Raw genomic sequence first — 15072 nt, 5'->3', positions numbered from 1 at the left:
CGTATCTTAGGGAAATATATGCGTAACTGATTCTATGAATCAGGCGCATAGATACGACCGGCCAGACTCAGAGATACGCTGGCGTATCTGGAGATACGCTGGCGTATCTTCTCTCTGAATCTAGCCCTTAGTTCCCAATATGTATAAAAGCACAGCAATTTAGAACACCCTTTATGCTACACTTCATACATCTGTTATTGGCACATTTATAAAAGCTTCTTGCAGTTTGTAGAGATGGCTTTGCATTGTGTAGGTACATTGTGACTGTGTTTTCCAAAAGCTGCTTATAGCTTCAGTTCAGTGCAGAAAAGCTGACATTGCTGTAAAAAAATCATTCCATTGTGTTCAGTAAGTAGTTGTGGCTACTGCTGTGGCTAATGGTGCAGCTGATTTTGCCAGTGCCGGCAGGGGTGTATGGAGCATTGGTTATAGAGTGTCAATACAACAAGCAGGAATAGAAAGGGGTCTTATCATGAAACATGCACCTAGAATTGTTCTGTTCATTGAAAACTGCCTCTGGCTGTGATAATCTTTCAGTTTATCTTCCCTTCTTAAAATTTTAAATAATTCTTCTGTACTTTTAAGCCTTCTAAACTGTGGCTATGCAGTAGCTTTGCCTCCATGTAATATTGATTCCAGTTTTACTTCTGTTTGCTTTCTTCTAGGTTGCCAGGCTTGTCAACCAACATATTCGAGTCAAAGAACACAGTTGAATTACTCTCTGCTTAACCTCCGACAACTTATATCTTCCATCATGATCATGTGTGTTACGTAGATCGTCAGCCTTATCCCCAATATGCAGCATAGGTGATATTGCTCTATCTTTCACGTTGCTGTGTGCATTATGCTCATTTAAAGGTTTTGATAGCCAGGCATTTACACATGCTTCTCGGATTAAATGCCAAATAATTACATACAGAAGAGGAATACAGTAACACAATTCACACCATAGTAGTTCATATTGATGAAACTGGCCATCTCTTTAAAAAGCCCCAGTGACTGACACTACAGGGTTGACTTACTAAAACTGAACTTAGCAAATCAACCCCTAAATGTCATATATTGGTTACTGCACACTGGGTTGACCAGAAAAACACTTATAACAGTCAAAAAAAATTGCTTTAGTGTGTCTAGAGTCTCTGAGCTATGTCCAGGTTCAGTAATAGTTTATGAAGTTTTTTGTTTGTTTGTTTGTTTGTTTGTTTGTTTAGTATACTAACCAACCTGTGTAAGAAATATATTCTTACTTTTTTTCCAGTCGCTCCAGTCCAGTCACATTGCAGAGTAGTGGAGAGAGCACTCCAGCAATGTATAGTAAAGCCTGGAGCAGTGACGTCAACCATAGGGTCAATGTCCCATCCGTTATTGGCTCTCCTTCTTCTCCTCCCCTGCAACCACACTAGCTGACACAGGGGAGCCACATCAGATAACTGGACTAGAGCGACCTGAATTGGTAAGTATATACATCTTTCTTACACAGGTTAGTTAGCACAGGTGTTAGGAGAAAAGAGGGACCAGTTTTAAGGCTAGTTAGGCCCCGTACACACGGTCGGTTTGGTCCGATGAGAATGAACCGAAATTCATTTTCAGCGGACCAAACCGACCGTGTGTATAGGCTATCGGTCTGGTTTCCTTCGGTCCAAAATTTCTAAACATGCTTCAAAACCGAACCGATGGACCGCTGCCCCATCGGACCAAACCGATGGTTAGTACAGAAAAGCATCGGTTCAAAACCTGTGCATGCTCAGAATCAAGTCGACGCATGCTTGGAAGCATTGAACTTCGTTTTATTCAGCACGTCGTGTGTTTGACGTCACCACGTTCTGACCCGATCGGATTTTGGACTGATGGTGTGTACACATATCAGGCCACACGGCCACTTCAGAGGTGAACCGATGAAAACGGTCCGATGGGCCAGTCTCATCGGTTTGGTCCGACCGTGTGTACGGGGCCTTAGGTGTAAGCTGGAATTTCGCTTTAAGGCAAGTAGTAAGTCTGTCTTAATATCCCCCAAGGCCAAGGCCAGATTTTAATTACTGGAGTCTGTAGGCTCACGCGGTGGCATCCTAAGTGATAGCCCTCTGGTGGGTTTATCTATTGTACACATGACTCTAACCTAGCTAAGAATGTTGAGATAATGTGTAAATAACATTATAGGAGATAACTATGAGAATCAATAATGTAAAAAAAAAATGTGTAGCTAAAACTAATCAGGTAAATGTCTCTTTGTGGCTGCCACCTCATAGACATGCCACTTACCACTTTGGAAATTTGTAGAGAATAGGAGGAATATGTATGATAGGGGAGGGCACAGGAAGCAGTTTGGAGTACTGCTGTTCAGAATTGGTTGTACACTTTTAAAGAGACATAGAGGTGAATAGGGAACATCTGGCCTTGGAACGTTCCATAGTTGCTCGTGGTGGTATTACCAGAGTCATGGAGCATCATCATCTATGGCCACTGCTCCAAATAGCCAGGTATTGCTTTTGGTGTGCACCTGGCTATAGAGCAAGACATCCCTCATTGGGGATGATCAAACAACTTCAGCTTCTGAAAGTGGTTTCAATTTACTAACGAGCATTGCTGGTAACACATTATTGGAGAAGTGCATATGTACATGGCACTGCTAATATTTATTTGGAACTCTGGACTCTTGTCTTCAGAATGCTGGCAATACTCTTGGCTTGGAATTTCTGCTCAATATTTTAAATTAGTATATACATAAGGGTACAGTACTGTACTTACATCTTTAGGCCATATCTCTTGGGTGCTCTTAATCTCTTAGGCCCCGTACACACGAGAGGATCGATCCGCTGAAATTGATCCGCGGATCGGTTTCAGCGGATAGATCCGCTGGTGTGTACGATCCAGCGGATATTTATCCGCGGATATATTTCGGGCCGACCGATTTCCAGCGGATAAAAATTTCTTAGCATGCTAAGAAATCTATCCGCTGGAATCGGCTCCAGCGGATCGATCCGGTGGTCTGTACAGACTCACCGGATCGATCCGTCCGAACCCATCCCTCGCATGCGTCGTAATGATTCGACGCATGCGTGGAATTCCTTATATGACAGCGTCGCGCACGTCACCGCGTCATCATCGCGGCGACGGCGCGACACGTCATTGCGATGGGAATTCGGCGCGGATTTCGATCCGATGGTGTGTACACTCCATCGAATCAAAATCCTCAGAGGATTTATCCGCGGAAACGGTCCGGAGGACCGTATCCGTGGATAAATCCTATTGTGTGTACTAGGCATTACTCGGACATGTACACAACCAGAGTGTATTATTTCCCCTCTCTCTTACTCTCTATCTACTCTCCTACTCCCGCTATCTAGCTTTACTCCAGGACTCTGACCATTACTAACTAGCAGATTATGAGGGAGCTGTGGTGGCTCAACGCGATTGGCACTGCGCTGACAAGCCATTCACCTCTGCAGCTAGAGGTTCGGATCCCGGTCTCGGCTTCATGTGAATTGAGTTTGGTGGTCTCAGCCCGGCTCCCGGTGGGTGTGCTATGCAAGGTAATCCTGCGCTTAGTACGCCCACCCCCCTCCCACAAAAACCACCACACCTACACACGCACTCTAAATTGGGTTAACACACTCACATTGACCACGCGGTCTCTAAAAGAGAGGCGAAGGACTAATGGGGCTGGTTGAGTGGGCTAATCCTCTCACTCCCTTATAGGGAGTCCCTCTGCCCCGTTGGGCTTCAAAGCGGAGCAGGTAGGGCGGGCTGTGTGGGAGGACCCCCTCACACACCCGCCATTGCCACCCGGGGCATGGAGAAAGGTGGCAGATTGCCTCTGGGGGAGGCCTGCCTACTCCCAACTCCTGCAGTCCGGCTCCTCTCTCGAGTACACGCACAAAAAATACACTTTAAAGAAAAAAAAAAAAAAAAAAACTAGCAGATTATGAAAACAAGCATGAACTAGGATGATTAGGGTTGGATCTTATAACTAAAGGCAAAGCTTTTTTAACTTTGGGTGAAGTAGAGAGAGATTGAAACATCTATCAAGCTTTAATAGCTTTTTCTCAAATTTTGAGTGCTCCCCAGAACAGGCAGAGAGGAGACATTTTCCAATGTGGACATTAGTTCAGGTTATTAGACATGTGTGATTGCTTAGTTTAAGAATCACCGTGGGTTTGAAATAATAACTGTCGGAATTGGTTCACTCATCTATCAAGTTTACGTTTATTCACATGAACTCACACCTGTGTACACTGCTCAATTGGTGTTGGATATAGACAATCAGTGTCTTTTTATCAATACTTACCAGTTCATCCATTGGGTTTATGATGATTTATATGGACTTATAATTGTTTACACCACTTAACGGGTGTTTGACATAGACCATCAGTGTCTTCTTATCTTTTATCATTTTCTAAGCGCTACATTTTTTGTATTTTGTTTTGTTTGCTTTCCGTCACTCATTGGATTGTGTGTAGCTGCTCACCATTCACGATAGCGCAGATTTATTTTGTTTTTTTTTGTATTAGACATGTGTGATTGGTTTTGTTGCAAATCTAAATTTGGCCAAAAATGTCATTCAGAGATTTGAAAGTGTCTGAATTTCTGAATCACAATAGTAACAAATTTTAACAAAATCTAAATAAATTATAACAAAATGAATTATCTGAATCCAAAAATGAATTCAAATTTGAAAATGTATTTGGATTTGAAAATAAATTAGATTTTGAAAACAAATTTGATTTTGAAACGGAAACATATTGCAATAACTACAGTAAGGTATAAATGTGAAACAAGATGATGATGCCCACTCAGGTTGCTTTATAGAATATAATAAAAAAACATAGATTAGTATAGAATAGAACAGAACAGAACAGAATAGAAAAATAAAGGAATAAAAACAAATTAAATAGAACAGAATAAACAATAAAATGATATAATATAATAGAAAAGAATAGAACAGAATAGAATAGAAACATATAAAATACAATAGAACGAAAATAGCCATCTTCCAAAATTCCAATATTGAATCGATTCAGAAATAATGAATGTACGAAACGAATCTGAATACAAAACAGGAAATAAATTCCGAAAACAAATCATTCTAACATAGAGAATATGACAAAACAAAATTATTAACATAACAAACAAATCCAAAACAAAACAAAACAAATTTTTCCATTGTGTACATCTCTACTGGTGACCCTGGTGACTTTCCCTCATTTTGAGGGAATTTTCTCTCACTTTCTGTTGCAAGTGCCACTATGGTAAAGGGAGTGAAGGTACATCTCCCCAGAGGGATACAGATGGCAAAAAAAAAAAAATCTGACAGGGATTGTACCCTCCCAAACATTATCCAAAATTATATAAAAAAAAAGGTTTTACCTTCAGTTCTCCTTTTAACTTGCAGGATTCAGTGTGCGCATCTTTAATTATTTTATGTTGTGCATAAGGTCTTATATGAAGGTCTCTGAGCCATTTTTCAAGGTAAATTCCATATATTGGAAAGTTATGCTTAGTAACTTTAAAGGTTAAATAACTCATAAAAATGTACAAATGACACACACAAACCCATTTAGGTAGAAAGGTCAGCATACATGTTGTAAATGCACTTCTAGGCTGAACAATGTTTCAGGAATGATTGAAGGTTGTCAGGGCTGGCAGCTGTTGAAAGAAGCACAAATCCATAGGAAGCATGATGAGTGGGCCATTCTCATAATTATTTTGCAATAAAAAAGTGATAGCATCTCAACACACTCAACATATCATGCACCTCTGTGGAATAACTAATGCAAAAGACAATGCCGCTGAAATATTAATGCATTTTTTGCTGTGTGTGTGTATTTCCAAGTGTATATGTGCTTCTAAGTTTCTTACACATATATGGTTTCTAAAGTATAATTAAAATGTGCAATCTCAAATTAATGTTATATACCGTATTTATCGGCGTATACCGCACACTTTTTTGCCCTGAAATTAAGGGCAAAATCGTGGGTGCGCGATATACGCCGATACCCGCTTCCTGCGCCGAGTTTGAACTACTGCGCCGGCATATACCGAGCGCAGTACACTCGTGTATAGCCGGGCAGGCTCGGCTCCTCTCGCAGTCACGTCCAGGACGTGCAGGATGCACAGGACGTGACTGCGAGAGGAGCCGGGCCTGCCCGACTATACACGAGTGTACTGCGCTCGGTATATGCCGGCGCAGTAGTTCAAACTCAGCACGGGAAGCGGGGATCGAGCGGGGAAGACACCACAGAAGAACGCCGGACACGACGAGGAGGATACCACCGAAGCCGCAGACGGACGCCGGACCCAACGAGACCGCTGACGGACCCTGCGCAAGACACCAAACCTGTAAGTACTAAAATGTTTTTTTTTACAGGAATGCAGGTCCACTTTAGGGGTGCGCGCTATACGCCGGAGCGCGCAATCCCCCGATAAATATGGTAATTATAACATCATAAATTCATAAACGTAAAAAGGCCACCGTATTTTATTTGATCGTGTTTTCTTAAGTGCTTGTTGATGAATAAACATGTTATTGTATTCATTTCTAAGTTTAGCTGTTTACCACCAATTAACAAACAGCTTATTTTTATCTTGAAAAGAATGAGAAGCCAGTGTAATCAACAGCTAAAATACTGGCCATATGGCAACATTGCTGGGGTACATAATGCTCTGTTCGCACCTTTTTTTTAGGTGTGATGGTACGGTTGATTTACTAAAACTAGAGAGTGCAAAATCTGCATAGAAACCAATCAACTTCCAGGTTTTATTGTCAAATAGTTGTAAAGGCACAAGGTTTTTTACCTTCAAGCATTCTATGCATTAAGGTAAAAAAACATCTGTGTGCAGCAGCCCCACCAAGCCCCCCCCCCCCTAATATTTACCTGAGTCCCCTCTGGATCCAGCAAGGGTCTTGTCTCTCCATGAACTCACACTTCTGACTGGCTTTTGGCAGCAGCGGGAGCCATTGGCTCTCACTGCTGTCAAGCACAGCAAGTGAGCCAATCAGGAGACAGAGGGGTGGGGAAGAGCCATGGCTCTATGTGTGAATAGACACACGGAGCCAAGGGTCGGGAGTGCACCTGCTTAGGTACCCCCAGAGCTAGCTGCTTGCAAGAGGGAGGAGCCAGGAGCGCCAGCGTGGTACCCAAGAAGGATCCAGGCTGTTCTGTGCAAAACCACTGCACAGAGCAGGTAAGTATAACGGGCCAAATTCTCAAAAGAGATACGCAGACTTAACTCCATTTTTCTAATTTTACACGGCGCGTATATTTGCGCGCGATCGTCAAAATGACTTAAGCAAAGATTTCCGTATTTTCAGCCGTACTTAAAGTAGTTACACCTGCGCATTCCCGGGCGCAAATTACGCTAGGCTCGCCGCTGTTTTTGATAGGCAAAGATGCAAATGAGGGAGTTAGGGCGATTCTCAGAATTAAGTGTGTGCGCCGTATTTTCCGCCCTGTGCGCACCTGTTAGTTTTTCTGACTAAATTTCCACATTATAAAACCAGCCCTAATTTTACACATGCTGTGGAAGGGTTTGCAGAAGGAAGTGACTAGAGGTTACAGCTCTAGTTGTGAAGGTTGTTTTTGAAAAATGCCAGGACCAGCAATGATTTTGACGGCACTTGCTGCCTTACAGGCACAAAGGAGGAGGAGGGCACAGAGGAGGAGGATGAGGGCACAGGCGCGTGTTTATCGGCCACGCCGTGATCTTTGGCAAATGCCAGTTTATGAGGTCATTGGCAACTACCGATTTGATAGGGAGGCCATCCTGGAGATCACCCAACTCCTTCATGAGGATCTAATCGCCCCAACCCTACGTTCCCATGCCCTGACACCTCTTGAAAAAGTTATGGCAACACTGCATTTTCTAGCGAGTGGCTCCTTCCAGCGAGCATCTGGAGGTGTGGCTGGGATGGTGCAGTCAACCATGAGTAAATGCCTACATCAGGTGGTCCCTGCCATACTGCGGCGCATGAGCCATCAGTTTGTCATGCCCACCCAGGAGGACCAGCGTGTGCAAGCAATGACAGACTTCTACAATATTGCTGGCTTTCCTAAGATCATCGGGGCGATTGACTGCACCCATGTGGCACTCCAGCCCCCCCATGATACTGAACACCTGTTCAGAAACAGGAAAGGCTGGCATTCAATCAATGTCCAGATGATCGTAGATGCACATGGCCTCATCTGGCACGTTTGTGCCAAGTTTCCCGGCTCGTGCCATGATAGTTTCATACTAAGGCAGACCAAGATCTACAGAGACTTTGAGATGAACGTGTATGGAGACAGCTGGCTGATTGGTGAGTGACATTGGTGTCAGGTATGCCCCCCCCATGATGGAGACATCACAAGGGGCACATGCATGACTAATATTCTCCTGTCTTTTCCCTTACAGGTGACTCAGGATATGCATTGGGACCCCACCTGATGACCCCCTTTAGAAACCCCCAAACACCCGGAGAACGAAAATACAATGAGGTGCACGTCCAGACCCGGGCTATAGTTGAGCGGACTTTTGGCATGCTAAAGTCACGATTCAGATGCCTGGACAAGACTGGGGGTACACTATTGTATTCCCCAGACTTTGTATGCAAAATTATTGGTGCATGTTGCATACTGCACAATTTTGCATTAAGAAGGGGCATGCATGTGGAGATATCTCCTGACCTAACCCCCCACCCAGGCAACCCCCCCCCCCAAACCCCTCTACCCGGTCTGCTGAGGGCCAGGCAATCAGGAGACAACTGTCTGAAGGCATCTTTGCCCAGTAAATGCATCCTAATAAAATTTTTGTTTTTGATTTGCCAAGACCAAATCACAGAGATTATGTGACCTTTAAATCTTTATTTTGGTAAATAAATGCACATTACTTATATGCCAAACAGAATGTTTTTTTTGATTTACAAAACGCACATTAATTATCTCACAATGAGAATGCATGAATGCACGTCACTGTGGTCCCTAGCACAGACACATCACATGCACATAGAATTGGATTAGATCCAAGTACCCCCCCCCCCCTTTGGTACTTGGGAGCAGTAACGCCCCGCCACGGCTCCAATTATGTCACTGTGCATTCATACACCATTCAGGAACCTAGGATGACTTCTCCCTGGTCCTGGGGATCCCTACTCCACCAAAACTGAGGGTGACACCCTTATGTTTTCAGGAATGCCATCCCCCCACATTCACACATCATTCACACACATATACCAAATCATAAGTACAGTGTAAAAAAGACAAAAAAAAAAAGTACCCCTGCAAATTAGGGATGTTGCCGAGTGCTCCTTCTGGGCTGCCCACGGGCACGGGCACGGTCACGGGGACGGGCACGGGGACGGCCACGGCCAACTGGGGGATCTTCACGGGGGGGGGTCTGTGCAGGGGAGGGAGTATTTTCAGGGGGGGGGGAATGTGCAGGGGAGGGAGTATTTTGAGGGCGGGTATTGGCCTGCACAGCCTGGGTGAGGGCAGTCACCTCCTGGGCCACACCTGTTGTGGCGTTCCTCAGGTCCCACAAACAGGTGATGACCCCCACGGAGTTGGTGGCCACGTCACCCAGTGACTCCCTCATTGCACCCAGGCTGCGCTCCACCTTGCTGATAGTTTTTTGTATTGCAGACAGACTGCGGGTCTGCCGGACATTGTCCCTCAACAGACTGACCGGCAGACGCACCAACCCCCCCCTGTTTTCAGGGGTCGGCATCCTACTTGCCCCTGAGGCTTGTGGCCTTGGAGGAGGAGTTGGAGTGAGCCATGGGTGCTGCTGCATGTTGGAGGAGGGTTGGAAGGGGCGACCCATGATGGTGGCCTGACTTCTGGGCGCCTGTGGGGTTCCCTCAGGGGATGACTCAAAGGTCATATCTTGGCCCATCATTATTTCCTGCCCAATCAGAATATTGTCATCTTCCTCCCCCTCATCCTCCTCCCACTCAACATCCAAATTAGGGGAGTTGTGGGCACTCCCCTCCCATGGCGAATCCTGCCCTTCTTGGGACTCTGCATGAGCCTGTCTTGGGGGTGGTGCAGCAGCCTGCCCTGATGGGCCTGCAACCTCCTGCCCTGATGGGCCTGCAACCTCCTGACCTGATGGGCCTGCAACCTCCTGACCTGATGGGGCTGCCACCTCCTGGGCTGATGGGGCTGCCACCTCCTGGGCTGATGGGGCTGCCACCTCCTGGGCTGATGGGGCTGCCACCTCCTGGGCTGATGGGGCTGCCACCTCCTGGCCATCTGGGGAGGACACAAAACAATCACAGGTTGTTGGATCCATACACTTGGCACATCTTCCCTTCCCCCACCCACACATGCTAATCACCAGATAGAAATTCCAAAAAATTACCTGTCCTCATAAGAGGATCATTGTCAAAGCCAGGCAGGCCCACCACCTGCTGTGGGTGGAAACACTGGGCCACTGCCCATTCCTCCTCACTCATCCTGACTGGGCAGGGTCCCCCTCCTCCAGTGCCCCTGGTATGGGCATGCAGCGTTGCCAGCTTGTTCCGGGACACGCTCCTCAAGTCATTTATTTTTTTTTGAACTCCAGCGATGGTCCTGGTCTCCCCCCCCCCCCCCCCCGCCGCATTGATCCGATCGGTGATCTTTTGAAGGATCTCCTTCCTCCTGGCCGGGGTGGTGGTGTGGCTCTCAGGGCCATGGAGAAATCGCCCAAATTTAATGACGCCCTGAGCAAGTATATGCTTCTCTGCCGGTGAAAAATGTAGCTTCCTGCGCTTGGGAGCCATGACAGACAACACCCAGCAACAGGGAACTCAGCCAACAAACAAACAACAATACACACACACACCAAAGAAAATACAAACAAGCCAAAATAAAAAATAGACAGACAGCTACTATTAAATCGAAAACAAACAGGCAAAAAAGGAAAACAAAAAATATAAACAAAACCCAAAAAAAACTATTAGGAACAACAAACAGGCAAACAATCAAAACAAAAAACAAATTATCAAAAACAAACACCAACTATACCCTCCAACTCCACAAACACTTTTCTCACAAAACAATCTTACCAACAAACACTGACAAACGTTCAAAGCAGAAGCAACTTGCTTTAGGAAGGGAACACAGGGAAATACTTTTGCAATTGAAGTGTGTTTGACTGGGGCTATTTAGACACAGGGCGATCTTCAAACTAAGTACGCTTGGCCTTTTACCTATCTCACTGATTGCGCTGACCAAAGTTCTGCACATGCGCATTGAGGTCCAGATTCGTGCGCGCATGCGCAGTACGGCCGGCACTTCATTTGCATGGGGTCACGGCTCATTACAATGAAGCACGCCCACTTCATTCCCACTTGCCATAACCACGCCTTAGGCATTGAAACTTAAGTTAAGGATGGCGCAGTTTTGTGCGCAAATGCACTGAGAATACGGTAGTTACGACACCAACTTAGGGCGCCGTAACTTAAATGACATAAGTTAGATAATCCTAAATTTACACATGGTTTTGAGAATTTGGCCCAACATGTTTGTTTTATTTTTAAAATACTTTAATATCGCTTTAATTTAACAAGCTGAAGTTAGAAGCTGACTATCATGCACAGCTGCAATAGATTTTCAGTGCTCCTGTTTTAGTAAATCTCCCCCAGTGTGCCTGTTTTTTTTCCATAATTTATTTAAATGGGCTGCCCTAGGCGCAAGAAAATGTACAAAAGAACCGAAGATATCTTTTTTTTTTAAATCACATTGCATTACAGTGCATGGCAATAAGTTACAATGCTTTGTGGAACAATTCAGCCTTAAAGTGGATTTCCGCAATTTTTTTTCCATAATTTATTTTAATGGACTGCCCTAGGCGCAAAAATTGTACAAAACAACCGAAGATACCTTTTTTTTGTTTCTAATCGCATTGCATTACAGTGCATGGCAATAAGTTACAATGCTTTGTGGAACAATTCAGCCTTAAAGTGGAGTTCCGCCAATTATTATTTTTTTAAGTCAGCAGCAAATACTGCAGCTGTTGACTTTTAAAATAAGGACACTTACCTGTCCAGGGTGCCTGCGATGTTGGCACCCGAAGCCGATCTGTCCCTCAGCTCTCAGGTGGAGGCGCCGCCCTCTTCGATAAGCCTTGCGGCTTCACTTCCTGGTTCCCTACTGCGCATGCGCGACCCCACTTGTCCCTGCTGTCTTCTGGGACCTGTGTGTGACACAGAAGGTGCTGGAAGTGCCTTAGATAGCCGTGGGTGGCTTGGCTATCTATGCCCGAAAGTGGGAGCAAAATACCTGTATTAGACAGGTATCTGCTCCCCCCTGAAAGGTGCCAAATGTGACACCAGGGGGAGGAGGATTTCGAAAAGCGGAAGTTCAATTTTTGGGTGGAACTCCGCTTTATGGCCCATTTAATGTGTTTAATATTGATGATTGCTGCTGAGGAGCGTAAAATTGTGTTCTTTCAGTTGTGCTGAAGTACCATTCATTCCTAATGGCACTCCTAAATGCATGTGCACTGATATGCACCACAATACGTGATAACCTATTGACATGCTTTATAGTGTGATGGGATTTAAAGAAAAGCTGTCCACATTTCCTTTGTGCAATTGCCCATTGAAATGAATGCACTACCCTAAACATGACCCACCTAAATGTGCAAAAAGTTGTAAACAGAGTATTATGTAGGCAGAAAGTGGTACATAGTGCTTTAGTATGTCATTCAGTCATGGTTTATATCTACTTTAACACTTGGAGCTTTGACTTTCGCAATACATAAGGGGTACAAATAATAAGCTATATATCCACCACCACTCTACATATGAGGACCAGAGAGACGCTATGGAAGCTGACAGCTATGTGAATACAATGGTAATACTGAAAACATTTCTGATTAAATCTGTCATCTATTCTGTAAAAGAAATATGAAGCAGTGGCAGAGACTCTGACCCTATGAGAGGCATGTAGCAGAATCCATTAAGTCTATCACTAAGCATATTCATCATACTGATTACTGTATATAAAGCTACATCTTTTTCCATACTATTCATGTTCCATTATGGATAATAGACTGATAATTTAGACAGTGTGAAAATATGTAAGACTGTTCTGTCAAGCTACATAGATCCTTTATACTATTACTACGTTTTTTACGTTTCCTGCCATTTCAGTGTATAGCAAGATGCTGTTCTGGTATTATTTTAAGGAGAATTGAGGACACGTAATAAGAAAACCTGGTGGATCTGAACATTTCAGATTTACTGATTTACCTTACCATATGCACTCCAATCTGCACAGATATATACGATTCAGGAATCATGGTTGCCTGGGTTCCTATATTGCATGTGTCTCCGCAGGTCAGACTAATCTACATGCAATATTCTTGAGAATGTAAAATTGAGGAATCAGTAATCCCGTGCATTTGAAAATGCCTACTGGAGACCACTGCTATCACATTTAAAAAAGGCTTATGTTAGAGTTCCCAAAATCAATTTGTTGTGCAATCTATAAAATCCAGATTTTCCTGTCAATATTTCTTGGGCGTAATAGAAAAATATTAATGGTTAAAAGCTATTTTAATAATTCATTTGCTATGTGAATTTATAAGGGACGGACCACAAAATCGATCACACATGACATAGATGTCTGATAGATTTTTATAGATTCCTACTGCATTAAATTGTATTGTAATTGCACTGTCTACCCTCATGTTGTAAAGCGCTGCGTAAACTGTCTGCGCCATATAAATCCTTTATTATAATGATAATAATAATATAGTGACTAGTAAGAGGAACACTAAAACTTCACAGATGGAAACTCTTCTCAAGAAACAATATTAAATTATATAAGCAGGGAATGGATTCAGTATATTGAATTACCCCAAAACAGTATATTATATCACTCAGCGATGGCATATTATGACATTTATCCGCCTATGATATTATCTGGTAGCAAGGTATGATATCACCAAACCAGAGCATGCTACATCACCCAACAATGGCATGTTAATCAGTAGAGGCATCCGATGTCATATTGTGGTGGCATGCCGTATTATGAAAACCTATCAATCAGTAACAGAATATTATTTAGCAGTATATATTTATAGCAACTGCAAGCAAATATCTCAAACCCAATATCTAGGAGCATTAAATCTCCTCTGACAGGACATGGATCTGTTTACACACACAGATCCACGGTCCTGTTCCATTACTGGGCAATTGCGGGTGCCCGGCGGACATCGCAGCCGCCGACATGCGCATCGGGTTCCCAGTGATGCGGCGGGAGCCCCCTAGTGGCCCGGGAAGGCGAGGTCGTCATATGACGCTCGCCCAGAATAAGAGTCGCACCGTCCGGCCGTTATTTGACGGCAAGCGGTTAAAGCTGATTGCAAGCATGCTGCAAATTGACAATTTTGAATGTAGGCACCACCGAAGCATGCATTTACATTCATATGTACATGTACAATATGTGGTGGTGAGGGGCTTTGAACATTTTTGGAGGGTTTTCTTAATTGTACTTAACCTTTATTATTTAAACCCTTCTTTTCTTTTTTTTCAAATTACCTTTATTGCTACCACAAGGATGCCAAAAAAAAGTAAACAAACTTACAGCAGGAGTCTGTTTACAAGGCTTTGATGCCAGTGATGTAAGCCTTATGTCGCTGGCAGCAAATAGATTAAACAAGCTACTAGCATGCTTCAGCATGCTTTTAGCCGGCTTCTTGAAATTTATTGAATATCCTGAGTCTGGAGCTGTTACTCTAATGTTGATTTGAAGGCTTTAATAAAGGCTTTTGAAGCTTTTCAGAGGGTGGTGAGCTCTAAAAGCTTGCTGTACACACTGGGCTAGATTCACATAGATTAGCGGATCTTTAGATCCGCGTAATCTATGTGATTTACGATCCGCCAGTGCAATTTTGCGAGGCTAGTGCATGATTCACAAAGCACTTACCTCGAAACTTGCACCGGCGGATCGTAACTCCCCCGTCGGAATTCAAATTCCGCGGCTAGGGGGAGTGTAGTATTTAAATCAGGCGCGTCCCCGCGCCGATTTAAATGCGCATGCGCCGCCGGCGTGCATTGCTCACACTGACATCCTAGCGGCGTGAGCGTAACTTGCGTCGGGAAGA

This window comes from Rana temporaria, chromosome 3, assembly GCF_905171775.1.
Source record: "Rana temporaria chromosome 3, aRanTem1.1, whole genome shotgun sequence".
NCBI lineage: Eukaryota > Metazoa > Chordata > Amphibia > Anura > Ranidae > Rana > Rana temporaria.
Note: the sequence above shows the minus strand (reverse complement) of the source record.